A 19,559-nucleotide genomic window follows, 5' to 3' on the forward strand; every position below is an offset into this window, starting at 1 on the left:
CCAGGAGGGAGACCGCTCTCCGCCAGCGCCTGCAGGTCCTGGACCAGGGCGCAGCTTCCACCACTGGCCCTGTGGATCCAGAGTACCTGGTGGTGCGCGCTGAGCTGGAGCAGCTGGAGGTAAGTAGGTGTCAGGGTGCAATTTTGAGGGCAAAAGCCAGACACACAGTCGAAGGAGAACGCTCGACAGCGTTCTTCTTCGGCTGTGAGAAGGTTACACAGGGAAAGATGCACATAGATAAGTTGATAGATAAGACAGGTAAGATTGTTTCCGAGGTAAGTGAGGTTTTAGAGACAGCGCAGGATTTCTATAGTAGGCTTTTTAGTTCAGACGGAGTGGCAGAGCAGGCTTTAGACCAGGCTGTAGGTGCTCTGGAGCGCACACTGAGCAGGGAGGATAGGGAGCTGTGCGACGCGCCTCTGTCTCTCATGGAGATAGAGGCTGCAGTCAAGAGTTTAAATACAGGGAAAAGCCCCGGAGAGGACGGACTAACCTGTGAGTTTTTCAAGCGTTTCGCTTCCAGGTTAGCTCCGATCCTACTCCTATTATATCAGGATTTTGAGAGTGAGAGTAGAGTTGGCGATGGTTTTGCGATGAGTGTCGTCACTCTGCTTTTTAAGAAGGGCGACAGGAGCAGCCTCGCCAACTACAGGCCCATTAGCCTTTTGAACGTAGACTATAAAATTTTAGCAAAGGTATTAGCAGGTAGGTTAAAGCGTGTGATTGGATCCGTCATACACCCCTCGCAGGCCTACAGCGTCCCCGGGAGGGACATCTCAGACACAGTTTTGTCTCTGAGATATCTCCTTCGGCAGATGCACGCGACCGGTGGTATTCACGTTAGTGTAGACTTTAACAAGGCGTTCGACAGAGTTGAGCATTCGTTCCTCTGGACTGTATTAGGTAAGTTAGGTTTCGGCGAACGGTTTGTTAATTGGCTACAGCTCATCTATTCCTTTGCGGTCAGTAAGGTCAAAGTCAACGGGTTTCTAACTGACTCTTTCCCCTTAAAAAGATCAGTCAGGCAGGGCTGTCCCCTCTCGTCGCTCCTCTACAGCATCGCCGCTGAGCCTTTGGCGGCCATGTTGAGGGCGGACGCGGCGGTGAGGGGACTGACCACGCCTGCGGGTAGGGAAGTCAAAATTTTTCAGTACGCAGATGACACGAATCTGATCCTCCGAGACGTGGAGAGCCTGAACGCCTCTCTCCACGTGCTCAATGTTTACGGCCTCGCTTCAGGGGCCAAAATCAATTTCGATAAAACCACGGTTAAATTTTGCGGCAGCGTCACGCCTGTTCCTCTCCCTGTCCAGCTCCGGGAGGCGGGGGACTCCTACAAGGTCCTCGGCGTCCCCCTGGGCAGAGACGAGGAGGCGTGTCGTACTGCACTTTGGTCGCCTTTGTGCGAGAAAATTACAGCGCGCTTGAATTTTTGGAGACGTCGTAATCTGACATTAAAAGGTAAAGTCTTAGTTGTAAATTCTTTGTGCATGTCCATGTTGAACCATGCACTCTCCGTGTACGGCCTGCCGGGGGTCTATGCTAACAAATTAAGGTTAGTGATAAACCACTTTTTGTGGAATCGTGAGAGGGGCTTTATTGCACATAAGGTTATGATAGGTGAGTACGATCAGGGAGGTTTAAAGTTAGCAGATTTAGAGTTAAGGAAGAAGGCCTTCAGGCTGAAAACAATTCGGAAATTTCTAGACGTTGAGGTAGATGCTCCATGGAAGGATTATATAGGTGAGTTTGTTAATAGTCTAGGTAAGTTTGGTGTTTATAATTTGTGTTTGTTGCCCCCTGTTTCGGTCCTGGAGGGCCTCCCCCCCTTCGAGAGGGAACTCTTGGAGGCGTGGAGGACTTTCAGGCCCCTGACTGTGGCGGTTCCAGACAGCGGTGAGGGTCTCGCGCACATGCCCCTCCGTCATAACCCTGACTTGCTCTCCGCTCCCCCCGGGAAGCGCGAGTGCATGATCAGTGGGGCGATGGAGGAGGCTGGGCTGGAATATGTAGGTAAGGTATTCGACGTGAAAGGTAATTTTAGTGTAGATTACATAGGGAAGTGTTTTAGGTTAGCAGGTAAAGTGTTTAGGAGAAAGTATATTAGTGGTATGGTAAGTATTTTTAACAGGAATCTGGTCAGGCATTGGGGAAGCACTTTGGGCCAAATGGGGAGCACGACAGGTAAGTTGAATTTTAATGTATTTGTTAGCACGGGGAGGTTTAGGATTTTCACAGACCTACCCACCCGCATCCTGTATCAGTTGTTGTTGCCGGGAGTGCTCGGGCGTCCCGCCTCGGAACACAAATGGTCATTAACATTCCCCGCACGCACCATCGCAACCATCTGGGCCAACATCTTTAATTGGTACACCCCACATAACGTAGGTCATTTTGACTTCAGATTTAGACACAGGATCGTCTTTACATCCGCAGCACTGCACGCATTCCTTCCCGACAGCTACGCTGCGGACTGCCCCGTGTGCCACGGACCCCCCGAGACCCTGGAGCACATGCTGTACACCTGCCCGGCCGTCCGCCCGTTCTGGTCCCGACTGCAGGACCTCCTCGCTCGGAGGCTGTCCTGGAGGCTCCCACCGCCGGCGGCCCTAGGAGGGGACGACCAGGAGCCCTGGCTCCTCCTCTTTGGTCCCGGACAGAGTCGCTCTGGAGCCAACACCCATCTCGCCCGACTAACCCTCTCCATAGCCCGGTACACATTATATCTCAACAGGAACATCCATCTCCGTGACAATAAAACAGCAGCACCCTGGCCCATCTTCAAAGGACTCTTGGCCGCACACCTCCGACACCTCCACATGGCAGCAGAGCACCGGTTCATCACCCACCTCGTCCCCCACAACACCCTGATCCACCTCACACCCTCTGGAAACCTGGACATCCTCTTCTGACCCCGGCATCACCCCCCCCAACCACGGCATCACCCCCCATCACTGAAGAATGTTTGGAGAATGATTGTGTGTTTGATTTTCTGTAAATTTTTGTCTCGTCTCCCCCTGCCCTTGTGTATCCCATTCCCTTGCCCTTGTGTGTCATGTATGTCTGTACATTCATGTAAATATATGTAAATACTTGTTTTAAGATGTTTTTGATAATAAAAGATAAAAAAAAAAAAAAAAAAAAAAAAAAGACCAGCCCGATCTCGTCTGATCTCGGAAGCCAAGCAGGGTTGGGCCTGGTTAGTACTTGGATGGGAGACCGCCTGGGAATACCAGGTGCTGTGAGCATTTTCACACTTTTTCACCTGTCAAAAAAAAAAAAAAAAAGAAGTTTTTCATTGAGATATCCCAATTTTGACCGAGCAAGTGGCGTGAAGGTACTCTTCACGAAAAGACAGTGTTTGATGCAAAAAAAGCAATTTATACGAGTTTTGACCTGGAACATTTCGCTCACGGCCATACCACCCTGGACCAGCCCGATCTCGTCTGATCTCGGAAGCCAAGCAGGGTTGGGCCTGGTTAGTACTTGGATGGGAGACCGCCTGGGAATACCAGGTGCTGTGAGCATTTTCACACTTTTTCACCTGTCAAAAAAAAAAAAAAAAGAAGTTTTTCATTGAGATATCCCAATTTTGACCGAGCAAGTGGCGTGAAGGTACTCTTCACGAAAAGACAGTGTTTGATGCAAAAAAAGCAATTTATACGAGTTTTGACCTGGAACATTTCGCTCACGGCCATACCACCCTGGACCAGCCCGATCTCGTCTGATCTCGGAAGCCAAGCAGGGTTGGGCCTGGTTAGTACTTGGATGGGAGACCGCCTGGGAATACCAGGTGCTGTGAGCATTTTCACACTTTTTCACCTGTCAAAAAAAAAAAAAAAAAATAAAAAAAAAGAAGTTTTTCATTGAGATATCCCAATTTTGACCGAGCAAGTGGCGTGAAGGTACTCTTCACGAAAAGACAGTGTTTGATATAAAAAAGGCCGTTTTGACCTGGAACATTTCGCTCACGGCCATACCACCCTGGACCAGCCCGATCTCGTCTGATCTCGGAAGCCAAGCAGGGTTGGGCCTGGTTAGTACTTGGATGGGAGACCGCCTGGGAATACCAGGTGCTGTGAGCATTTTCACACTTTTTCACCTGTCAAAAAAAAAAAAAAAAAGAAGTTTTTCATTGAGATATCCCAATTTTGACCGAGCAAGTGGCGTGAAGGTACTCTTCACGAAAAGACAGTGTTTGATGCAAAAAAAGCAATTTATACGAGTTTTGACCTGGAACATTTCGCTCACGGCCATACCACCCTGGACCAGCCCGATCTCGTCTGATCTCGGAAGCCAAGCAGGGTTGGGCCTGGTTAGTACTTGGATGGGAGACCGCCTGGGAATACCAGGTGCTGTGAGCATTTTCACACTTTTTCACCTGTCAAAAAAAAAAAAAAAAAAAAAAAAAAGAAGTTTTTCATTGAGATATCCCAATTTTGACCGAGCAAGTGGCGTGAAGGTACTCTTCACGAAAAGACAGTGTTTGATGCAAAAAAAGCAATTTATACGAGTTTTGACCTGGAACATTTCGCTCACGGCCATACCACCCTGGACCAGCCCGATCTCGTCTGATCTCGGAAGCCAAGCAGGGTTGGGCCTGGTTAGTACTTGGATGGGAGACCGCCTGGGAATACCAGGTGCTGTGAGCATTTTCACACTTTTTCACCTGTCAAAAAAAAAAAAAAAAGAAGTTTTTCATTGAGATATCCCAATTTTGACCGAGCAAGTGGCGTGAAGGTACTCTTCACGAAAAGACAGTGTTTGATATAAAAAAGGCCGTTTTGACCTGGAACATTTCGCTCACGGCCATACCACCCTGGACCAGCCCGATCTCGTCTGATCTCGGAAGCCAAGCAGGGTTGGGCCTGGTTAGTACTTGGATGGGAGACCGCCTGGGAATACCAGGTGCTGTGAGCATTTTCACACTTTTTCACCTGTCAAAAAAAAAAAAAAAAGAAGTTTTTCATTGAGATATCCCAATTTTGACCGAGCAAGTGGCGTGAAGGTACTCTTCACGAAAAGACAGTGTTTGATATAAAAAAGGCCGTTTTGACCTGGAACATTTCGCTCACGGCCATACCACCCTGGACCAGCCCGATCTCGTCTGATCTCGGAAGCCAAGCAGGGTTGGGCCTGGTTAGTACTTGGATGGGAGACCGCCTGGGAATACCAGGTGCTGTGAGCATTTTCACACTTTTTCACCTGTCAAAAAAAAAAAAAAAAAAAAAAAAAGAAGTTTTTCATTGAGATATCCCAATTTTGACCGAGCAAGTGGCGTGAAGGTACTCTTCACGAAAAGACAGTGTTTGATGCAAAAAAAGCAATTTATACGAGTTTTGACCTGGAACATTTCGCTCACGGCCATACCACCCTGGACCAGCCCGATCTCGTCTGATCTCGGAAGCCAAGCAGGGTTGGGCCTGGTTAGTACTTGGATGGGAGACCGCCTGGGAATACCAGGTGCTGTGAGCATTTTCACACTTTTTCACCTGTCAAAAAAAAAAAAAAAAGAAGTTTTTCATTGAGATATCCCAATTTTGACCGAGCAAGTGGCGTGAAGGTACTCTTCACGAAAAGACAGTGTTTGATATAAAAAAGGCCGTTTTGACCTGGAACATTTCGCTCACGGCCATACCACCCTGGACCAGCCCGATCTCGTCTGATCTCGGAAGCCAAGCAGGGTTGGGCCTGGTTAGTACTTGGATGGGAGACCGCCTGGGAATACCAGGTGCTGTGAGCATTTTCACACTTTTTCACCTGTCAAAAAAAAAAAAAAAAGAAGTTTTTCATTGAGATATCCCAATTTTGACCGAGCAAGTGGCGTGAAGGTACTCTTCACGAAAAGACAGTGTTTGATATAAAAAAGGCCGTTTTGACCTGGAACATTTCGCTCACGGCCATACCACCCTGGACCAGCCCGATCTCGTCTGATCTCGGAAGCCAAGCAGGGTTGGGCCTGGTTAGTACTTGGATGGGAGACCGCCTGGGAATACCAGGTGCTGTGAGCATTTTCACACTTTTTCACCTGTCAAAAAAAAAAAAAAAAGAAGTTTTTCATTGAGATATCCCAATTTTGACCGAGCAAGTGGCGTGAAGGTACTCTTCACGAAAAGACAGTGTTTGATATAAAAAAGGCCGTTTTGACCTGGAACATTTCGCTCACGGCCATACCACCCTGGACCAGCCCGATCTCGTCTGATCTCGGAAGCCAAGCAGGGTTGGGCCTGGTTAGTACTTGGATGGGAGACCGCCTGGGAATACCAGGTGCTGTGAGCATTTTCACACTTTTTCACCTGTCAAAAAAAAAAAAAAAAAAAAAAAAAGAAGTTTTTCATTGAGATATCCCAATTTTGACCGAGCAAGTGGCGTGAAGGTACTCTTCACGAAAAGACAGTGTTTGATATAAAAAAGGCCGTTTTGACCTGGAACATTTCGCTCACGGCCATACCACCCTGGACCAGCCCGATCTCGTCTGATCTCGGAAGCCAAGCAGGGTTGGGCCTGGTTAGTACTTGGATGGGAGACCGCCTGGGAATACCAGGTGCTGTGAGCATTTTCACACTTTTTCACCTGTCAAAAAAAAAAAAAAAAGAAGTTTTTCATTGAGATATCCCAATTTTGACCGAGCAAGTGGCGTGAAGGTACTCTTCACGAAAAGACAGTGTTTGATATAAAAAAGGCCGTTTTGACCTGGAACATTTCGCTCACGGCCATACCACCCTGGACCAGCCCGATCTCGTCTGATCTCGGAAGCCAAGCAGGGTTGGGCCTGGTTAGTACTTGGATGGGAGACCGCCTGGGAATACCAGGTGCTGTGAGCATTTTCACACTTTTTCACCTGTCAAAAAAAAAAAAAAAAGAAGTTTTTCATTGAGATATCCCAATTTTGACCGAGCAAGTGGCGTGAAGGTACTCTTCACGAAAAGACAGTGTTTGATATAAAAAAGGCCGTTTTGACCTGGAACATTTCGCTCACGGCCATACCACCCTGGACCAGCCCGATCTCGTCTGATCTCGGAAGCCAAGCAGGGTTGGGCCTGGTTAGTACTTGGATGGGAGACCGCCTGGGAATACCAGGTGCTGTGAGCATTTTCACACTTTTTCACCTGTCAAAAAAAAAAAAAAAAGAAGTTTTTCATTGAGATATCCCAATTTTGACCGAGCAAGTGGCGTGAAGGTACTCTTCACGAAAAGACAGTGTTTGATATAAAAAAGGCCGTTTTGACCTGGAACATTTCGCTCACGGCCATACCACCCTGGACCAGCCCGATCTCGTCTGATCTCGGAAGCCAAGCAGGGTTGGGCCTGGTTAGTACTTGGATGGGAGACCGCCTGGGAATACCAGGTGCTGTGAGCATTTTCACACTTTTTCACCTGTCAAAAAAAAAAAAAAAAAAAAAAAAAAGAAGTTTTTCATTGAGATATCCCAATTTTGACCGAGCAAGTGGCGTGAAGGTACTCTTCACGAAAAGACAGTGTTTGATGCAAAAAAAGCAATTTATACGAGTTTTGACCTGGAACATTTCGCTCACGGCCATACCACCCTGGACCAGCCCGATCTCGTCTGATCTCGGAAGCCAAGCAGGGTTGGGCCTGGTTAGTACTTGGATGGGAGACCGCCTGGGAATACCAGGTGCTGTGAGCATTTTCACACTTTTTCACCTGTCAAAAAAAAAAAAAAAAGAAGTTTTTCATTGAGATATCCCAATTTTGACCGAGCAAGTGGCGTGAAGGTACTCTTCACGAAAAGACAGTGTTTGATATAAAAAAGGCCGTTTTGACCTGGAACATTTCGCTCACGGCCATACCACCCTGGACCAGCCCGATCTCGTCTGATCTCGGAAGCCAAGCAGGGTTGGGCCTGGTTAGTACTTGGATGGGAGACCGCCTGGGAATACCAGGTGCTGTGAGCATTTTCACACTTTTTCACCTGTCAAAAAAAAAAAAAAAAAAAAAAAAAAAGAAGTTTTTCATTGAGATATCCCAATTTTGACCGAGCAAGTGGCGTGAAGGTACTCTTCACGAAAAGACAGTGTTTGATGCAAAAAAAGCAATTTATACGAGTTTTGACCTGGAACATTTCGCTCACGGCCATACCACCCTGGACCAGCCCGATCTCGTCTGATCTCGGAAGCCAAGCAGGGTTGGGCCTGGTTAGTACTTGGATGGGAGACCGCCTGGGAATACCAGGTGCTGTGAGCATTTTCACACTTTTTCACCTGTCAAAAAAAAAAAAAAAAAAAAAAAAAAGAAGTTTTTCATTGAGATATCCCAATTTTGACCGAGCAAGTGGCGTGAAGGTACTCTTCACGAAAAGACAGTGTTTGATATAAAAAAGGCCGTTTTGACCTGGAACATTTCGCTCACGGCCATACCACCCTGGACCAGCCCGATCTCGTCTGATCTCGGAAGCCAAGCAGGGTTGGGCCTGGTTAGTACTTGGATGGGAGACCGCCTGGGAATACCAGGTGCTGTGAGCATTTTCACACTTTTTCACCTGTCAAAAAAAAAAAAAAAAGAAGTTTTTCATTGAGATATCCCAATTTTGACCGAGCAAGTGGCGTGAAGGTACTCTTCACGAAAAGACAGTGTTTGATATAAAAAAGGCCGTTTTGACCTGGAACATTTCGCTCACGGCCATACCACCCTGGACCAGCCCGATCTCGTCTGATCTCGGAAGCCAAGCAGGGTTGGGCCTGGTTAGTACTTGGATGGGAGACCGCCTGGGAATACCAGGTGCTGTGAGCATTTTCACACTTTTTCACCTGTCAAAAAAAAAAAAAAAAGAAGTTTTTCATTGAGATATCCCAATTTTGACCGAGCAAGTGGCGTGAAGGTACTCTTCACGAAAAGACAGTGTTTGATATAAAAAAGGCCGTTTTGACCTGGAACATTTCGCTCACGGCCATACCACCCTGGACCAGCCCGATCTCGTCTGATCTCGGAAGCCAAGCAGGGTTGGGCCTGGTTAGTACTTGGATGGGAGACCGCCTGGGAATACCAGGTGCTGTGAGCATTTTCACACTTTTTCACCTGTCAAAAAAAAAAAAAAAAGAAGTTTTTCATTGAGATATCCCAATTTTGACCGAGCAAGTGGCGTGAAGGTACTCTTCACGAAAAGACAGTGTTTGATATAAAAAAGGCCGTTTTGACCTGGAACATTTCGCTCACGGCCATACCACCCTGGACCAGCCCGATCTCGTCTGATCTCGGAAGCCAAGCAGGGTTGGGCCTGGTTAGTACTTGGATGGGAGACCGCCTGGGAATACCAGGTGCTGTGAGCATTTTCACACTTTTTCACCTGTCAAAAAAAAAAAAAAAAGAAGTTTTTCATTGAGATATCCCAATTTTGACCGAGCAAGTGGCGTGAAGGTACTCTTCACGAAAAGACAGTGTTTGATATAAAAAAGGCCGTTTTGACCTGGAACATTTCGCTCACGGCCATACCACCCTGGACCAGCCCGATCTCGTCTGATCTCGGAAGCCAAGCAGGGTTGGGCCTGGTTAGTACTTGGATGGGAGACCGCCTGGGAATACCAGGTGCTGTGAGCATTTTCACACTTTTTCACCTGTCAAAAAAAAAAAAAAAAAAAAAAAAAAAGAAGTTTTTCATTGAGATATCCCAATTTTGACCGAGCAAGTGGCGTGAAGGTACTCTTCACGAAAAGACAGTGTTTGATGCAAAAAAAGCAATTTATACGAGTTTTGACCTGGAACATTTCGCTCACGGCCATACCACCCTGGACCAGCCCGATCTCGTCTGATCTCGGAAGCCAAGCAGGGTTGGGCCTGGTTAGTACTTGGATGGGAGACCGCCTGGGAATACCAGGTGCTGTGAGCATTTTCACACTTTTTCACCTGTCAAAAAAAAAAAAAAAAAAAAAAAAAAGAAGTTTTTCATTGAGATATCCCAATTTTGACCGAGCAAGTGGCGTGAAGGTACTCTTCACGAAAAGACAGTGTTTGATATAAAAAAGGCCGTTTTGACCTGGAACATTTCGCTCACGGCCATACCACCCTGGACCAGCCCGATCTCGTCTGATCTCGGAAGCCAAGCAGGGTTGGGCCTGGTTAGTACTTGGATGGGAGACCGCCTGGGAATACCAGGTGCTGTGAGCATTTTCACACTTTTTCACCTGTCAAAAAAAAAAAAAAAAGAAGTTTTTCATTGAGATATCCCAATTTTGACCGAGCAAGTGGCGTGAAGGTACTCTTCACGAAAAGACAGTGTTTGATATAAAAAAGGCCGTTTTGACCTGGAACATTTCGCTCACGGCCATACCACCCTGGACCAGCCCGATCTCGTCTGATCTCGGAAGCCAAGCAGGGTTGGGCCTGGTTAGTACTTGGATGGGAGACCGCCTGGGAATACCAGGTGCTGTGAGCATTTTCACACTTTTTCACCTGTCAAAAAAAAAAAAAAAAAAAAAAAAAAGAAGTTTTTCATTGAGATATCCCAATTTTGACCGAGCAAGTGGCGTGAAGGTACTCTTCACGAAAAGACAGTGTTTGATGCAAAAAAAGCAATTTATACGAGTTTTGACCTGGAACATTTCGCTCACGGCCATACCACCCTGGACCAGCCCGATCTCGTCTGATCTCGGAAGCCAAGCAGGGTTGGGCCTGGTTAGTACTTGGATGGGAGACCGCCTGGGAATACCAGGTGCTGTGAGCATTTTCACACTTTTTCACCTGTCAAAAAAAAAAAAAAAAAAAAAAAAAAGAAGTTTTTCATTGAGATATCCCAATTTTGACCGAGCAAGTGGCGTGAAGGTACTCTTCACGAAAAGACAGTGTTTGATATAAAAAAGGCCGTTTTGACCTGGAACATTTCGCTCACGGCCATACCAGCCTGGACCAGCCCGATCTCGTCTGATCTCGGAAGCCAAGCAGGGTTGGGCCTGGTTAGTACTTGGATGGGAGACCGCCTGGGAATACCAGGTGCTGTGAGCATTTTCACACTTTTTCACCTGTCAAAAAAAAAAAAAAAAAAGAAGTTTTTCATTGAGATATCCCAATTTTGACCGAGCAAGTGGCGTGAAGGTACTCTTCACGAAAAGACAGTGTTTGATATAAAAAAGGCCGTTTTGACCTGGAACATTTCGCTCACGGCCATACCACCCTGGACCAGCCCGATCTCGTCTGATCTCGGAAGCCAAGCAGGGTTGGGCCTGGTTAGTACTTGGATGGGAGACCGCCTGGGAATACCAGGTGCTGTGAGCATTTTCACACTTTTTCACCTGTCAAAAAAAAAAAAAAAAGAAGTTTTTCATTGAGATATCCCAATTTTGACCGAGCAAGTGGCGTGAAGGTACTCTTCACGAAAAGACAGTGTTTGATATAAAAAAGGCCGTTTTGACCTGGAACATTTCGCTCACGGCCATACCACCCTGGACCAGCCCGATCTCGTCTGATCTCGGAAGCCAAGCAGGGTTGGGCCTGGTTAGTACTTGGATGGGAGACCGCCTGGGAATACCAGGTGCTGTGAGCATTTTCACACTTTTTCACCTGTCAAAAAAAAAAAAAAAAAAAAAAAAAAAGAAGTTTTTCATTGAGATATCCCAATTTTGACCGAGCAAGTGGCGTGAAGGTACTCTTCACGAAAAGACAGTGTTTGATGCAAAAAAAGCAATTTATACGAGTTTTGACCTGGAACATTTCGCTCACGGCCATACCACCCTGGACCAGCCCGATCTCGTCTGATCTCGGAAGCCAAGCAGGGTTGGGCCTGGTTAGTACTTGGATGGGAGACCGCCTGGGAATACCAGGTGCTGTGAGCATTTTCACACTTTTTCACCTGTCAAAAAAAAAAAAAAAAAAAAAAAAAAGAAGTTTTTCATTGAGATATCCCAATTTTGACCGAGCAAGTGGCGTGAAGGTACTCTTCACGAAAAGACAGTGTTTGATATAAAAAAGGCCGTTTTGACCTGGAACATTTCGCTCACGGCCATACCACCCTGGACCAGCCCGATCTCGTCTGATCTCGGAAGCCAAGCAGGGTTGGGCCTGGTTAGTACTTGGATGGGAGACCGCCTGGGAATACCAGGTGCTGTGAGCATTTTCACACTTTTTCACCTGTCAAAAAAAAAAAAAAAAAGAAGTTTTTCATTGAGATATCCCAATTTTGACCGAGCAAGTGGCGTGAAGGTACTCTTCACGAAAAGACAGTGTTTGATATAAAAAAGGCCGTTTTGACCTGGAACATTTCGCTCACGGCCATACCACCCTGGACCAGCCCGATCTCGTCTGATCTCGGAAGCCAAGCAGGGTTGGGCCTGGTTAGTACTTGGATGGGAGACCGCCTGGGAATACCAGGTGCTGTGAGCATTTTCACACTTTTTCACCTGTCAAAAAAAAAAAAAAAAAAAAAAAAAAAGAAGTTTTTCATTGAGATATCCCAATTTTGACCGAGCAAGTGGCGTGAAGGTACTCTTCACGAAAAGACAGTGTTTGATGCAAAAAAAGCAATTTATACGAGTTTTGACCTGGAACATTTCGCTCACGGCCATACCACCCTGGACCAGCCCGATCTCGTCTGATCTCGGAAGCCAAGCAGGGTTGGGCCTGGTTAGTACTTGGATGGGAGACCGCCTGGGAATACCAGGTGCTGTGAGCATTTTCACACTTTTTCACCTGTCAAAAAAAAAAAAAAAAAAAAAAAAAAAGAAGTTTTTCATTGAGATATCCCAATTTTGACCGAGCAAGTGGCGTGAAGGTACTCTTCACGAAAAGACAGTGTTTGATATAAAAAAGGCCGTTTTGACCTGGAACATTTCGCTCACGGCCATACCACCCTGGACCAGCCCGATCTCGTCTGATCTCGGAAGCCAAGCAGGGTTGGGCCTGGTTAGTACTTGGATGGGAGACCGCCTGGGAATACCAGGTGCTGTGAGCATTTTCACACTTTTTCACCTGTCAAAAAAAAAAAAAAAAGAAGTTTTTCATTGAGATATCCCAATTTTGACCGAGCAAGTGGCGTGAAGGTACTCTTCACGAAAAGACAGTGTTTGATATAAAAAAGGCCGTTTTGACCTGGAACATTTCGCTCACGGCCATACCACCCTGGACCAGCCCGATCTCGTCTGATCTCGGAAGCCAAGCAGGGTTGGGCCTGGTTAGTACTTGGATGGGAGACCGCCTGGGAATACCAGGTGCTGTGAGCATTTTCACACTTTTTCACCTGTCAAAAAAAAAAAAAAAAAAAAAAAAAAGAAGTTTTTCATTGAGATATCCCAATTTTGACCGAGCAAGTGGCGTGAAGGTACTCTTCACGAAAAGACAGTGTTTGATGCAAAAAAAGCAATTTATACGAGTTTTGACCTGGAACATTTCGCTCACGGCCATACCACCCTGGACCAGCCCGATCTCGTCTGATCTCGGAAGCCAAGCAGGGTTGGGCCTGGTTAGTACTTGGATGGGAGACCGCCTGGGAATACCAGGTGCTGTGAGCATTTTCACACTTTTTCACCTGTCAAAAAAAAAAAAAAAAAAAAAAAAAAGAAGTTTTTCATTGAGATATCCCAATTTTGACCGAGCAAGTGGCGTGAAGGTACTCTTCACGAAAAGACAGTGTTTGATATAAAAAAGGCCGTTTTGACCTGGAACATTTCGCTCACGGCCATACCACCCTGGACCAGCCCGATCTCGTCTGATCTCGGAAGCCAAGCAGGGTTGGGCCTGGTTAGTACTTGGATGGGAGACCGCCTGGGAATACCAGGTGCTGTGAGCATTTTCACACTTTTTCACCTGTCAAAAAAAAAAAAAAAAAAAAAAAAAAGAAGTTTTTCATTGAGATATCCCAATTTTGACCGAGCAAGTGGCGTGAAGGTACTCTTCACGAAAAGACAGTGTTTGATGCAAAAAAAGCAATTTATACGAGTTTTGACCTGGAACATTTCGCTCACGGCCATACCACCCTGGACCAGCCCGATCTCGTCTGATCTCGGAAGCCAAGCAGGGTTGGGCCTGGTTAGTACTTGGATGGGAGACCGCCTGGGAATACCAGGTGCTGTGAGCATTTTCACACTTTTTCACCTGTCAAAAAAAAAAAAAAAAAAAAAAAAAAGAAGTTTTTCATTGAGATATCCCAATTTTGACCGAGCAAGTGGCGTGAAGGTACTCTTCACGAAAAGACAGTGTTTGATGCAAAAAAAGCAATTTATACGAGTTTTGACCTGGAACATTTCGCTCACGGCCATACCACCCTGGACCAGCCCGATCTCGTCTGATCTCGGAAGCCAAGCAGGGTTGGGCCTGGTTAGTACTTGGATGGGAGACCGCCTGGGAATACCAGGTGCTGTGAGCATTTTCACACTTTTTCACCTGTCAAAAAAAAAAAAAAAAAAAAAAAAAAGAAGTTTTTCATTGAGATATCCCAATTTTGACCGAGCAAGTGGCGTGAAGGTACTCTTCACGAAAAGACAGTGTTTGATATAAAAAAGGCCGTTTTGACCTGGAACATTTCGCTCACGGCCATACCACCCTGGACCAGCCCGATCTCGTCTGATCTCGGAAGCCAAGCAGGGTTGGGCCTGGTTAGTACTTGGATGGGAGACCGCCTGGGAATACCAGGTGCTGTGAGCATTTTCACACTTTTTCACCTGTCAAAAAAAAAAAAAAAAGAAGTTTTTCATTGAGATATCCCAATTTTGACCGAGCAAGTGGCGTGAAGGTACTCTTCACGAAAAGACAGTGTTTGATATAAAAAAGGCCGTTTTGACCTGGAACATTTCGCTCACGGCCATACCACCCTGGACCAGCCCGATCTCGTCTGATCTCGGAAGCCAAGCAGGGTTGGGCCTGGTTAGTACTTGGATGGGAGACCGCCTGGGAATACCAGGTGCTGTGAGCATTTTCACACTTTTTCACCTGTCAAAAAAAAAAAAAAAAGAAGTTTTTCATTGAGATATCCCAATTTTGACCGAGCAAGTGGCGTGAAGGTACTCTTCACGAAAAGACAGTGTTTGATATAAAAAAGGCCGTTTTGACCTGGAACATTTCGCTCACGGCCATACCACCCTGGACCAGCCCGATCTCGTCTGATCTCGGAAGCCAAGCAGGGTTGGGCCTGGTTAGTACTTGGATGGGAGACCGCCTGGGAATACCAGGTGCTGTGAGCATTTTCACACTTTTTCACCTGTCAAAAAAAAAAAAAAAAGAAGTTTTTCATTGAGATATCCCAATTTTGACCGAGCAAGTGGCGTGAAGGTACTCTTCACGAAAAGACAGTGTTTGATATAAAAAAGGCCGTTTTGACCTGGAACATTTCGCTCACGGCCATACCACCCTGGACCAGCCCGATCTCGTCTGATCTCGGAAGCCAAGCAGGGTTGGGCCTGGTTAGTACTTGGATGGGAGACCGCCTGGGAATACCAGGTGCTGTGAGCATTTTCACACTTTTTCACCTGTCAAAAAAAAAAAAAAAAGAAGTTTTTCATTGAGATATCCCAATTTTGACCGAGCAAGTGGCGTGAAGGTACTCTTCACGAAAAGACAGTGTTTGATATAAAAAAGGCCGTTTTGACCTGGAACATTTCGCTCACGGCCATACCACCCTGGACCAGCCCGATCTCGTCTGATCTCGGAAGCCAAGCAGGGTTGGGCCTGGTTAGTACTTGGATGGGAGACCGCCTGGGAATACCAGGTGCTGTGAGCATTTTCACACTTTTTCACCTGTCAAAAAAAAAAAAAAAAAAAAAAAAAAAGAAGTTTTTCATTGAGATATCCCAATTTTGACCGAGCAAGTGGCGTGAAGGTACTCTTCACGAAAAGACAGTGTTTGATGCAAAAAAAGCAATTTATACGAGTTTTGACCTGGAACATTTCGCTCACGGCCATACCACCCTGGACCAGCCCGATCTCGTCTGATCTCGGAAGCCAAGCAGGGTTGGGCCTGGTTAGTACTTGGATGGGAGACCGCCTGGGAATACCAGGTGCTGTGAGCATTTTCACACTTTTTCACCTGTCAAAAAAAAAAAAAAAAAAAAAAAAAAGAAGTTTTTCATTGAGATATCCCAATTTTGACCGAGCAAGTGGCGTGAAGGTACTCTTCACGAAAAGACAGTGTTTGATATAAAAAAGGCCGTTTTGACCTGGAACATTTCGCTCACGGCCATACCACCCTGGACCAGCCCGATCTCGTCTGATCTCGGAAGCCAAGCAGGGTTGGGCCTGGTTAGTACTTGGATGGGAGACCGCCTGGGAATACCAGGTGCTGTGAGCATTTTCACACTTTTTCACCTGTCAAAAAAAAAAAAAAAAAAAAAAAGAAGTTTTTCATTGAGATATCCCAATTTTGACCGAGCAAGTGGCGTGAAGGTACTCTTCACGAAAAGACAGTGTTTGATGCAAAAAAAGCAATTACGAGTTTTGACCTGGAACATTTCGCTCACGGCCATACCACCCTGGACCAGCCCGATCTCGTCTGATCTCGGAAGCCAAGCAGGGTTGGGCCTGGTTAGTACTTGGATGGGAGACCGCCTGGGAATACCAGGTGCTGTGAGCATTTTCACACTTTTTCACCTGTCAAAAAAAAAAAAAAAAAAAAGAAGTTTTTCATTGAGATATCCCAATTTTGACCGAGCAAGTGGCGTGAAGGTACTCTTCACGAAAAGACAGTGTTTGATATAAAAAAGGCCGTTTTGACCTGGAACATTTCGCTCACGGCCATACCACCCTGGACCAGCCCGATCTCGTCTGATCTCGGAAGCCAAGCAGGGTTGGGCCTGGTTAGTACTTGGATGGGAGACCGCCTGGGAATACCAGGTGCTGTGAGCATTTTCACACTTTTTCACCTGTCAAAAAAAAAAAAAAAAGAAGTTTTTCATTGAGATATCCCAATTTTGACCGAGCAAGTGGCGTGAAGGTACTCTTCACGAAAAGACAGTGTTTGATATAAAAAAGGCCGTTTTGACCTGGAACATTTCGCTCACGGCCATACCACCCTGGACCAGCCCGATCTCGTCTGATCTCGGAAGCCAAGCAGGGTTGGGCCTGGTTAGTACTTGGATGGGAGACCGCCTGGGAATACCAGGTGCTGTGAGCATTTTCACACTTTTTCACCTGTCAAAAAAAAAAAAAAAAGAAGTTTTTCATTGAGATATCCCAATTTTGACCGAGCAAGTGGCGTGAAGGTACTCTTCACGAAAAGACAGTGTTTGATATAAAAAAGGCCGTTTTGACCTGGAACATTTCGCTCACGGCCATACCACCCTGGACCAGCCCGATCTCGTCTGATCTCGGAAGCCAAGCAGGGTTGGGCCTGGTTAGTACTTGGATGGGAGACCGCCTGGGAATACCAGGTGCTGTGAGCATTTTCACACTTTTTCACCTGTCAAAAAAAAAAAAAAAAGAAGTTTTTCATTGAGATATCCCAATTTTGACCGAGCAAGTGGCGTGAAGGTACTCTTCACGAAAAGACAGTGTTTGATATAAAAAAGGCCGTTTTGACCTGGAACATTTCGCTCACGGCCATACCACCCTGGACCAGCCCGATCTCGTCTGATCTCGGAAGCCAAGCAGGGTTGGGCCTGGTTAGTACTTGGATGGGAGACCGCCTGGGAATACCAGGTGCTGTGAGCATTTTCACACTTTTTCACCTGTCAAAAAAAAAAAAAAAAGAAGTTTTTCATTGAGATATCCCAATTTTGACCGAGCAAGTGGCGTGAAGGTACTCTTCACGAAAAGACAGTGTTTGATATAAAAAAGGCCGTTTTGACCTGGAACATTTCGCTCACGGCCATACCACCCTGGACCAGCCCGATCTCGTCTGATCTCGGAAGCCAAGCAGGGTTGGGCCTGGTTAGTACTTGGATGGGAGACCGCCTGGGAATACCAGGTGCTGTGAGCATTTTCACACTTTTTCACCTGTCAAAAAAAAAAAAAAAAAAAAAGAAGTTTTTCATTGAGATATCCCAATTTTGACCGAGCAAGTGGCGTGAAGGTACTCTTCACGAAAAGACAGTGTTTGATATAAAAAAGGCATACGTTTTGACCTGGAACATTTCGCTCACGGCCATACCACCCTGGACCAGCCCGATCTCGTCTGATCTCGGAAGCCAAGCAGGGTTGGGCCTGGTTAGTACTTGGATGGGAGACCGCCTGGGAATACCAGGTGCTGTGAGCATTTTCACACTTTTTCACCTGTCAAAAAAAAAAAAAAAAAGAAGTTTTTCATTGAGATATCCCAATTTTGACCGAGCAAGTGGCGTGAAGGTACTCTTCACGAAAAGACAGTGTTTGATATAAAAAAGGCCGTTTTGACCTGGAACATTTCGCTCACGGCCATACCACCCTGGACCAGCCCGATCTCGTCTGATCTCGGAAGCCAAGCAGGGTTGGGCCTGGTTAGTACTTGGATGGGAGACCGCCTGGGAATACCAGGTGCTGTGAGCATTTTCACACTTTTTCACCTGTCAAAAAAAAAAAAAAAAAGAAGTTTTTCATTGAGATATCCCAATTTTGACCGAGCAAGTGGCGTGAAGGTACTCTTCACGAAAAGACAGTGTTTGATATAAAAAAGGCCGTTTTGACCTGGAACATTTCGCTCACGGCCATACCACCCTGGACCAGCCCGATCTCGTCTGATCTCGGAAGCCAAGCAGGGTTGGGCCTGGTTAGTACTTGGATGGGAGACCGCCTGGGAATACCAGGTGCTGTGAGCATTTTCACACTTTTTCACCTGTCAAAAAAAAAAAAAAAAAGAAGTTTTTCATTGAGATATCCCAATTTTGACCGAGCAAGTGGCGTGAAGGTACTCTTCACGAAAAGACAGTGTTTGATATAAAAAAGGCCGTTTTGACCTGGAACATTTCGCTCACGGCCATACCACCCTGGACCAGCCCGATCTCGTCTGATCTCGGAAGCCAAGCAGGGTTGGGCCTGGTTAGTACTTGGATGGGAGACCGCCTGGGAATACCAGGTGCTGTGAGCATTTTCACACTTTTTCACCTGTCAAAAAAAAAAAAAAAAGAAGTTTTTCATTGAGATATCCCAATTTTGACCGAGCAAGTGGCGTGAAGGTACTCTTCACGAAAAGACAGTGTTTGATATAAAAAAGGCCGTTTTGACCTGGAACATTTCGCTCACGGCCATACCACCCTGGACCAGCCCGATCTCGTCTGATCTCGGAAGCCAAGCAGGGTTGGGCCTGGTTAGTACTTGGATGGGAGACCGCCTGGGAATACCAGGTGCTGTGAGCATTTTCACACTTTTTCACCTGTCAAAAAAAAAAAAAAAAGAAGTTTTTCATTGAGATATCCCAATTTTGACCGAGCAAGTGGCGTGAAGGTACTCTTCACGAAAAGACAGTGTTTGATATAAAAAAGGCCGTTTTGACCTGGAACATTTCGCTCACGGCCATACCACCCTGGACCAGCCCGATCTCGTCTGATCTCGGAAGCCAAGCAGGGTTGGGCCTGGTTAGTACTTGGATGGGAGACCGCCTGGGAATACCAGGTGCTGTGAGCATTTTCACACTTTTTCACCTGTCAAAAAAAAAAAAAAAAAGAAGTTTTTCATTGAGATATCCCAATTTTGACCGAGCAAGTGGCGTGAAG

At 46.3% G+C, this 19,559-nt stretch overlaps 59 non-coding genes across 59 annotated transcripts; all 59 read left to right on the plus strand.

Annotated features, from left to right (window-relative positions):
- The first annotated feature begins 3,408 nt into the window (after positions 1-3,408).
- Positions 3,409-3,527, plus strand: LOC140376805 (5S ribosomal RNA). The gene has a single exon (XR_011929971.1). It is a non-coding gene; the product is annotated as a 5S ribosomal RNA (ribosomal RNA).
- A 159-nt stretch (positions 3,528-3,686) lies between these two features.
- Positions 3,687-3,805, plus strand: LOC140376806 (5S ribosomal RNA). Its single transcript, XR_011929972.1, has one exon. It is a non-coding gene; the product is annotated as a 5S ribosomal RNA (ribosomal RNA).
- Positions 3,806-3,966: 161 nt separating this feature from the next.
- On the plus strand, positions 3,967-4,085 carry LOC140376807 (5S ribosomal RNA). The gene has a single exon (XR_011929973.1). It is a non-coding gene; the product is annotated as a 5S ribosomal RNA (ribosomal RNA).
- A 160-nt stretch (positions 4,086-4,245) lies between these two features.
- Positions 4,246-4,364, plus strand: LOC140376808 (5S ribosomal RNA). The gene has a single exon (XR_011929974.1). It is a non-coding gene; the product is annotated as a 5S ribosomal RNA (ribosomal RNA).
- Positions 4,365-4,533: 169 nt separating this feature from the next.
- LOC140376809 (5S ribosomal RNA) lies at positions 4,534-4,652 on the plus strand. The gene has a single exon (XR_011929975.1). It is a non-coding gene; the product is annotated as a 5S ribosomal RNA (ribosomal RNA).
- A 149-nt stretch (positions 4,653-4,801) lies between these two features.
- LOC140376810 (5S ribosomal RNA) lies at positions 4,802-4,920 on the plus strand. Its single transcript, XR_011929976.1, has one exon. It is a non-coding gene; the product is annotated as a 5S ribosomal RNA (ribosomal RNA).
- A 149-nt stretch (positions 4,921-5,069) lies between these two features.
- On the plus strand, positions 5,070-5,188 carry LOC140376811 (5S ribosomal RNA). The gene has a single exon (XR_011929977.1). It is a non-coding gene; the product is annotated as a 5S ribosomal RNA (ribosomal RNA).
- A 168-nt stretch (positions 5,189-5,356) lies between these two features.
- On the plus strand, positions 5,357-5,475 carry LOC140376813 (5S ribosomal RNA). The gene has a single exon (XR_011929978.1). It is a non-coding gene; the product is annotated as a 5S ribosomal RNA (ribosomal RNA).
- Positions 5,476-5,624: 149 nt separating this feature from the next.
- Positions 5,625-5,743, plus strand: LOC140376815 (5S ribosomal RNA). The gene has a single exon (XR_011929980.1). It is a non-coding gene; the product is annotated as a 5S ribosomal RNA (ribosomal RNA).
- Positions 5,744-5,892: 149 nt separating this feature from the next.
- On the plus strand, positions 5,893-6,011 carry LOC140376816 (5S ribosomal RNA). The gene has a single exon (XR_011929981.1). It is a non-coding gene; the product is annotated as a 5S ribosomal RNA (ribosomal RNA).
- Positions 6,012-6,160: 149 nt separating this feature from the next.
- LOC140376817 (5S ribosomal RNA) lies at positions 6,161-6,279 on the plus strand. The gene has a single exon (XR_011929982.1). It is a non-coding gene; the product is annotated as a 5S ribosomal RNA (ribosomal RNA).
- A 158-nt stretch (positions 6,280-6,437) lies between these two features.
- LOC140376818 (5S ribosomal RNA) lies at positions 6,438-6,556 on the plus strand. Its single transcript, XR_011929983.1, has one exon. It is a non-coding gene; the product is annotated as a 5S ribosomal RNA (ribosomal RNA).
- A 149-nt stretch (positions 6,557-6,705) lies between these two features.
- LOC140376819 (5S ribosomal RNA) lies at positions 6,706-6,824 on the plus strand. The gene has a single exon (XR_011929984.1). It is a non-coding gene; the product is annotated as a 5S ribosomal RNA (ribosomal RNA).
- Positions 6,825-6,973: 149 nt separating this feature from the next.
- Positions 6,974-7,092, plus strand: LOC140376820 (5S ribosomal RNA). Its single transcript, XR_011929985.1, has one exon. It is a non-coding gene; the product is annotated as a 5S ribosomal RNA (ribosomal RNA).
- A 149-nt stretch (positions 7,093-7,241) lies between these two features.
- On the plus strand, positions 7,242-7,360 carry LOC140376821 (5S ribosomal RNA). The gene has a single exon (XR_011929986.1). It is a non-coding gene; the product is annotated as a 5S ribosomal RNA (ribosomal RNA).
- Positions 7,361-7,529: 169 nt separating this feature from the next.
- LOC140376822 (5S ribosomal RNA) lies at positions 7,530-7,648 on the plus strand. Its single transcript, XR_011929987.1, has one exon. It is a non-coding gene; the product is annotated as a 5S ribosomal RNA (ribosomal RNA).
- Positions 7,649-7,797: 149 nt separating this feature from the next.
- On the plus strand, positions 7,798-7,916 carry LOC140376823 (5S ribosomal RNA). The gene has a single exon (XR_011929988.1). It is a non-coding gene; the product is annotated as a 5S ribosomal RNA (ribosomal RNA).
- A 170-nt stretch (positions 7,917-8,086) lies between these two features.
- On the plus strand, positions 8,087-8,205 carry LOC140376824 (5S ribosomal RNA). The gene has a single exon (XR_011929989.1). It is a non-coding gene; the product is annotated as a 5S ribosomal RNA (ribosomal RNA).
- A 159-nt stretch (positions 8,206-8,364) lies between these two features.
- Positions 8,365-8,483, plus strand: LOC140376826 (5S ribosomal RNA). Its single transcript, XR_011929991.1, has one exon. It is a non-coding gene; the product is annotated as a 5S ribosomal RNA (ribosomal RNA).
- A 149-nt stretch (positions 8,484-8,632) lies between these two features.
- LOC140376827 (5S ribosomal RNA) lies at positions 8,633-8,751 on the plus strand. Its single transcript, XR_011929992.1, has one exon. It is a non-coding gene; the product is annotated as a 5S ribosomal RNA (ribosomal RNA).
- A 149-nt stretch (positions 8,752-8,900) lies between these two features.
- On the plus strand, positions 8,901-9,019 carry LOC140376828 (5S ribosomal RNA). The gene has a single exon (XR_011929993.1). It is a non-coding gene; the product is annotated as a 5S ribosomal RNA (ribosomal RNA).
- A 149-nt stretch (positions 9,020-9,168) lies between these two features.
- On the plus strand, positions 9,169-9,287 carry LOC140376829 (5S ribosomal RNA). Its single transcript, XR_011929994.1, has one exon. It is a non-coding gene; the product is annotated as a 5S ribosomal RNA (ribosomal RNA).
- A 149-nt stretch (positions 9,288-9,436) lies between these two features.
- LOC140376830 (5S ribosomal RNA) lies at positions 9,437-9,555 on the plus strand. The gene has a single exon (XR_011929995.1). It is a non-coding gene; the product is annotated as a 5S ribosomal RNA (ribosomal RNA).
- A 170-nt stretch (positions 9,556-9,725) lies between these two features.
- On the plus strand, positions 9,726-9,844 carry LOC140376831 (5S ribosomal RNA). Its single transcript, XR_011929996.1, has one exon. It is a non-coding gene; the product is annotated as a 5S ribosomal RNA (ribosomal RNA).
- Positions 9,845-10,003: 159 nt separating this feature from the next.
- LOC140376832 (5S ribosomal RNA) lies at positions 10,004-10,122 on the plus strand. Its single transcript, XR_011929997.1, has one exon. It is a non-coding gene; the product is annotated as a 5S ribosomal RNA (ribosomal RNA).
- A 149-nt stretch (positions 10,123-10,271) lies between these two features.
- Positions 10,272-10,390, plus strand: LOC140376833 (5S ribosomal RNA). The gene has a single exon (XR_011929998.1). It is a non-coding gene; the product is annotated as a 5S ribosomal RNA (ribosomal RNA).
- Positions 10,391-10,559: 169 nt separating this feature from the next.
- Positions 10,560-10,678, plus strand: LOC140376834 (5S ribosomal RNA). The gene has a single exon (XR_011929999.1). It is a non-coding gene; the product is annotated as a 5S ribosomal RNA (ribosomal RNA).
- Positions 10,679-10,837: 159 nt separating this feature from the next.
- Positions 10,838-10,956, plus strand: LOC140376873 (5S ribosomal RNA). The gene has a single exon (XR_011930035.1). It is a non-coding gene; the product is annotated as a 5S ribosomal RNA (ribosomal RNA).
- Positions 10,957-11,107: 151 nt separating this feature from the next.
- Positions 11,108-11,226, plus strand: LOC140376835 (5S ribosomal RNA). Its single transcript, XR_011930000.1, has one exon. It is a non-coding gene; the product is annotated as a 5S ribosomal RNA (ribosomal RNA).
- Positions 11,227-11,375: 149 nt separating this feature from the next.
- LOC140376837 (5S ribosomal RNA) lies at positions 11,376-11,494 on the plus strand. Its single transcript, XR_011930002.1, has one exon. It is a non-coding gene; the product is annotated as a 5S ribosomal RNA (ribosomal RNA).
- Positions 11,495-11,664: 170 nt separating this feature from the next.
- LOC140376839 (5S ribosomal RNA) lies at positions 11,665-11,783 on the plus strand. The gene has a single exon (XR_011930003.1). It is a non-coding gene; the product is annotated as a 5S ribosomal RNA (ribosomal RNA).
- A 159-nt stretch (positions 11,784-11,942) lies between these two features.
- Positions 11,943-12,061, plus strand: LOC140376840 (5S ribosomal RNA). The gene has a single exon (XR_011930004.1). It is a non-coding gene; the product is annotated as a 5S ribosomal RNA (ribosomal RNA).
- Positions 12,062-12,211: 150 nt separating this feature from the next.
- On the plus strand, positions 12,212-12,330 carry LOC140376841 (5S ribosomal RNA). Its single transcript, XR_011930005.1, has one exon. It is a non-coding gene; the product is annotated as a 5S ribosomal RNA (ribosomal RNA).
- A 170-nt stretch (positions 12,331-12,500) lies between these two features.
- LOC140376842 (5S ribosomal RNA) lies at positions 12,501-12,619 on the plus strand. The gene has a single exon (XR_011930006.1). It is a non-coding gene; the product is annotated as a 5S ribosomal RNA (ribosomal RNA).
- A 160-nt stretch (positions 12,620-12,779) lies between these two features.
- Positions 12,780-12,898, plus strand: LOC140376843 (5S ribosomal RNA). Its single transcript, XR_011930007.1, has one exon. It is a non-coding gene; the product is annotated as a 5S ribosomal RNA (ribosomal RNA).
- Positions 12,899-13,047: 149 nt separating this feature from the next.
- Positions 13,048-13,166, plus strand: LOC140376844 (5S ribosomal RNA). The gene has a single exon (XR_011930008.1). It is a non-coding gene; the product is annotated as a 5S ribosomal RNA (ribosomal RNA).
- A 169-nt stretch (positions 13,167-13,335) lies between these two features.
- Positions 13,336-13,454, plus strand: LOC140376845 (5S ribosomal RNA). Its single transcript, XR_011930009.1, has one exon. It is a non-coding gene; the product is annotated as a 5S ribosomal RNA (ribosomal RNA).
- Positions 13,455-13,613: 159 nt separating this feature from the next.
- On the plus strand, positions 13,614-13,732 carry LOC140376846 (5S ribosomal RNA). Its single transcript, XR_011930010.1, has one exon. It is a non-coding gene; the product is annotated as a 5S ribosomal RNA (ribosomal RNA).
- Positions 13,733-13,901: 169 nt separating this feature from the next.
- LOC140376847 (5S ribosomal RNA) lies at positions 13,902-14,020 on the plus strand. Its single transcript, XR_011930011.1, has one exon. It is a non-coding gene; the product is annotated as a 5S ribosomal RNA (ribosomal RNA).
- Positions 14,021-14,189: 169 nt separating this feature from the next.
- LOC140376849 (5S ribosomal RNA) lies at positions 14,190-14,308 on the plus strand. Its single transcript, XR_011930013.1, has one exon. It is a non-coding gene; the product is annotated as a 5S ribosomal RNA (ribosomal RNA).
- Positions 14,309-14,467: 159 nt separating this feature from the next.
- LOC140376850 (5S ribosomal RNA) lies at positions 14,468-14,586 on the plus strand. Its single transcript, XR_011930014.1, has one exon. It is a non-coding gene; the product is annotated as a 5S ribosomal RNA (ribosomal RNA).
- A 149-nt stretch (positions 14,587-14,735) lies between these two features.
- Positions 14,736-14,854, plus strand: LOC140376851 (5S ribosomal RNA). The gene has a single exon (XR_011930015.1). It is a non-coding gene; the product is annotated as a 5S ribosomal RNA (ribosomal RNA).
- A 149-nt stretch (positions 14,855-15,003) lies between these two features.
- LOC140376852 (5S ribosomal RNA) lies at positions 15,004-15,122 on the plus strand. Its single transcript, XR_011930016.1, has one exon. It is a non-coding gene; the product is annotated as a 5S ribosomal RNA (ribosomal RNA).
- A 149-nt stretch (positions 15,123-15,271) lies between these two features.
- LOC140376853 (5S ribosomal RNA) lies at positions 15,272-15,390 on the plus strand. Its single transcript, XR_011930017.1, has one exon. It is a non-coding gene; the product is annotated as a 5S ribosomal RNA (ribosomal RNA).
- Positions 15,391-15,539: 149 nt separating this feature from the next.
- LOC140376855 (5S ribosomal RNA) lies at positions 15,540-15,658 on the plus strand. The gene has a single exon (XR_011930018.1). It is a non-coding gene; the product is annotated as a 5S ribosomal RNA (ribosomal RNA).
- Positions 15,659-15,828: 170 nt separating this feature from the next.
- Positions 15,829-15,947, plus strand: LOC140376856 (5S ribosomal RNA). Its single transcript, XR_011930019.1, has one exon. It is a non-coding gene; the product is annotated as a 5S ribosomal RNA (ribosomal RNA).
- A 159-nt stretch (positions 15,948-16,106) lies between these two features.
- LOC140376857 (5S ribosomal RNA) lies at positions 16,107-16,225 on the plus strand. The gene has a single exon (XR_011930020.1). It is a non-coding gene; the product is annotated as a 5S ribosomal RNA (ribosomal RNA).
- A 163-nt stretch (positions 16,226-16,388) lies between these two features.
- Positions 16,389-16,507, plus strand: LOC140376858 (5S ribosomal RNA). Its single transcript, XR_011930021.1, has one exon. It is a non-coding gene; the product is annotated as a 5S ribosomal RNA (ribosomal RNA).
- A 153-nt stretch (positions 16,508-16,660) lies between these two features.
- On the plus strand, positions 16,661-16,779 carry LOC140376859 (5S ribosomal RNA). The gene has a single exon (XR_011930022.1). It is a non-coding gene; the product is annotated as a 5S ribosomal RNA (ribosomal RNA).
- Positions 16,780-16,928: 149 nt separating this feature from the next.
- On the plus strand, positions 16,929-17,047 carry LOC140376861 (5S ribosomal RNA). Its single transcript, XR_011930024.1, has one exon. It is a non-coding gene; the product is annotated as a 5S ribosomal RNA (ribosomal RNA).
- Positions 17,048-17,196: 149 nt separating this feature from the next.
- Positions 17,197-17,315, plus strand: LOC140376862 (5S ribosomal RNA). The gene has a single exon (XR_011930025.1). It is a non-coding gene; the product is annotated as a 5S ribosomal RNA (ribosomal RNA).
- Positions 17,316-17,464: 149 nt separating this feature from the next.
- LOC140376863 (5S ribosomal RNA) lies at positions 17,465-17,583 on the plus strand. Its single transcript, XR_011930026.1, has one exon. It is a non-coding gene; the product is annotated as a 5S ribosomal RNA (ribosomal RNA).
- Positions 17,584-17,732: 149 nt separating this feature from the next.
- On the plus strand, positions 17,733-17,851 carry LOC140376864 (5S ribosomal RNA). The gene has a single exon (XR_011930027.1). It is a non-coding gene; the product is annotated as a 5S ribosomal RNA (ribosomal RNA).
- Positions 17,852-18,008: 157 nt separating this feature from the next.
- LOC140376865 (5S ribosomal RNA) lies at positions 18,009-18,127 on the plus strand. Its single transcript, XR_011930028.1, has one exon. It is a non-coding gene; the product is annotated as a 5S ribosomal RNA (ribosomal RNA).
- A 150-nt stretch (positions 18,128-18,277) lies between these two features.
- Positions 18,278-18,396, plus strand: LOC140376866 (5S ribosomal RNA). The gene has a single exon (XR_011930029.1). It is a non-coding gene; the product is annotated as a 5S ribosomal RNA (ribosomal RNA).
- A 150-nt stretch (positions 18,397-18,546) lies between these two features.
- On the plus strand, positions 18,547-18,665 carry LOC140376867 (5S ribosomal RNA). The gene has a single exon (XR_011930030.1). It is a non-coding gene; the product is annotated as a 5S ribosomal RNA (ribosomal RNA).
- A 150-nt stretch (positions 18,666-18,815) lies between these two features.
- Positions 18,816-18,934, plus strand: LOC140376868 (5S ribosomal RNA). The gene has a single exon (XR_011930031.1). It is a non-coding gene; the product is annotated as a 5S ribosomal RNA (ribosomal RNA).
- Positions 18,935-19,083: 149 nt separating this feature from the next.
- LOC140376869 (5S ribosomal RNA) lies at positions 19,084-19,202 on the plus strand. Its single transcript, XR_011930032.1, has one exon. It is a non-coding gene; the product is annotated as a 5S ribosomal RNA (ribosomal RNA).
- Positions 19,203-19,351: 149 nt separating this feature from the next.
- Positions 19,352-19,470, plus strand: LOC140376871 (5S ribosomal RNA). Its single transcript, XR_011930033.1, has one exon. It is a non-coding gene; the product is annotated as a 5S ribosomal RNA (ribosomal RNA).
- The last annotated feature ends 89 nt before the right edge of the window (positions 19,471-19,559 follow it).

This window comes from Eucyclogobius newberryi, unplaced genomic scaffold (assembly GCF_026437365.1).
Source record: "Eucyclogobius newberryi isolate DKJ021-1_F unplaced genomic scaffold, fEucNew1.0.hap1 SCAF_380, whole genome shotgun sequence".
Classification (NCBI taxonomy): Eukaryota; Metazoa; Chordata; class Actinopteri; order Gobiiformes; family Gobiidae; genus Eucyclogobius; species Eucyclogobius newberryi.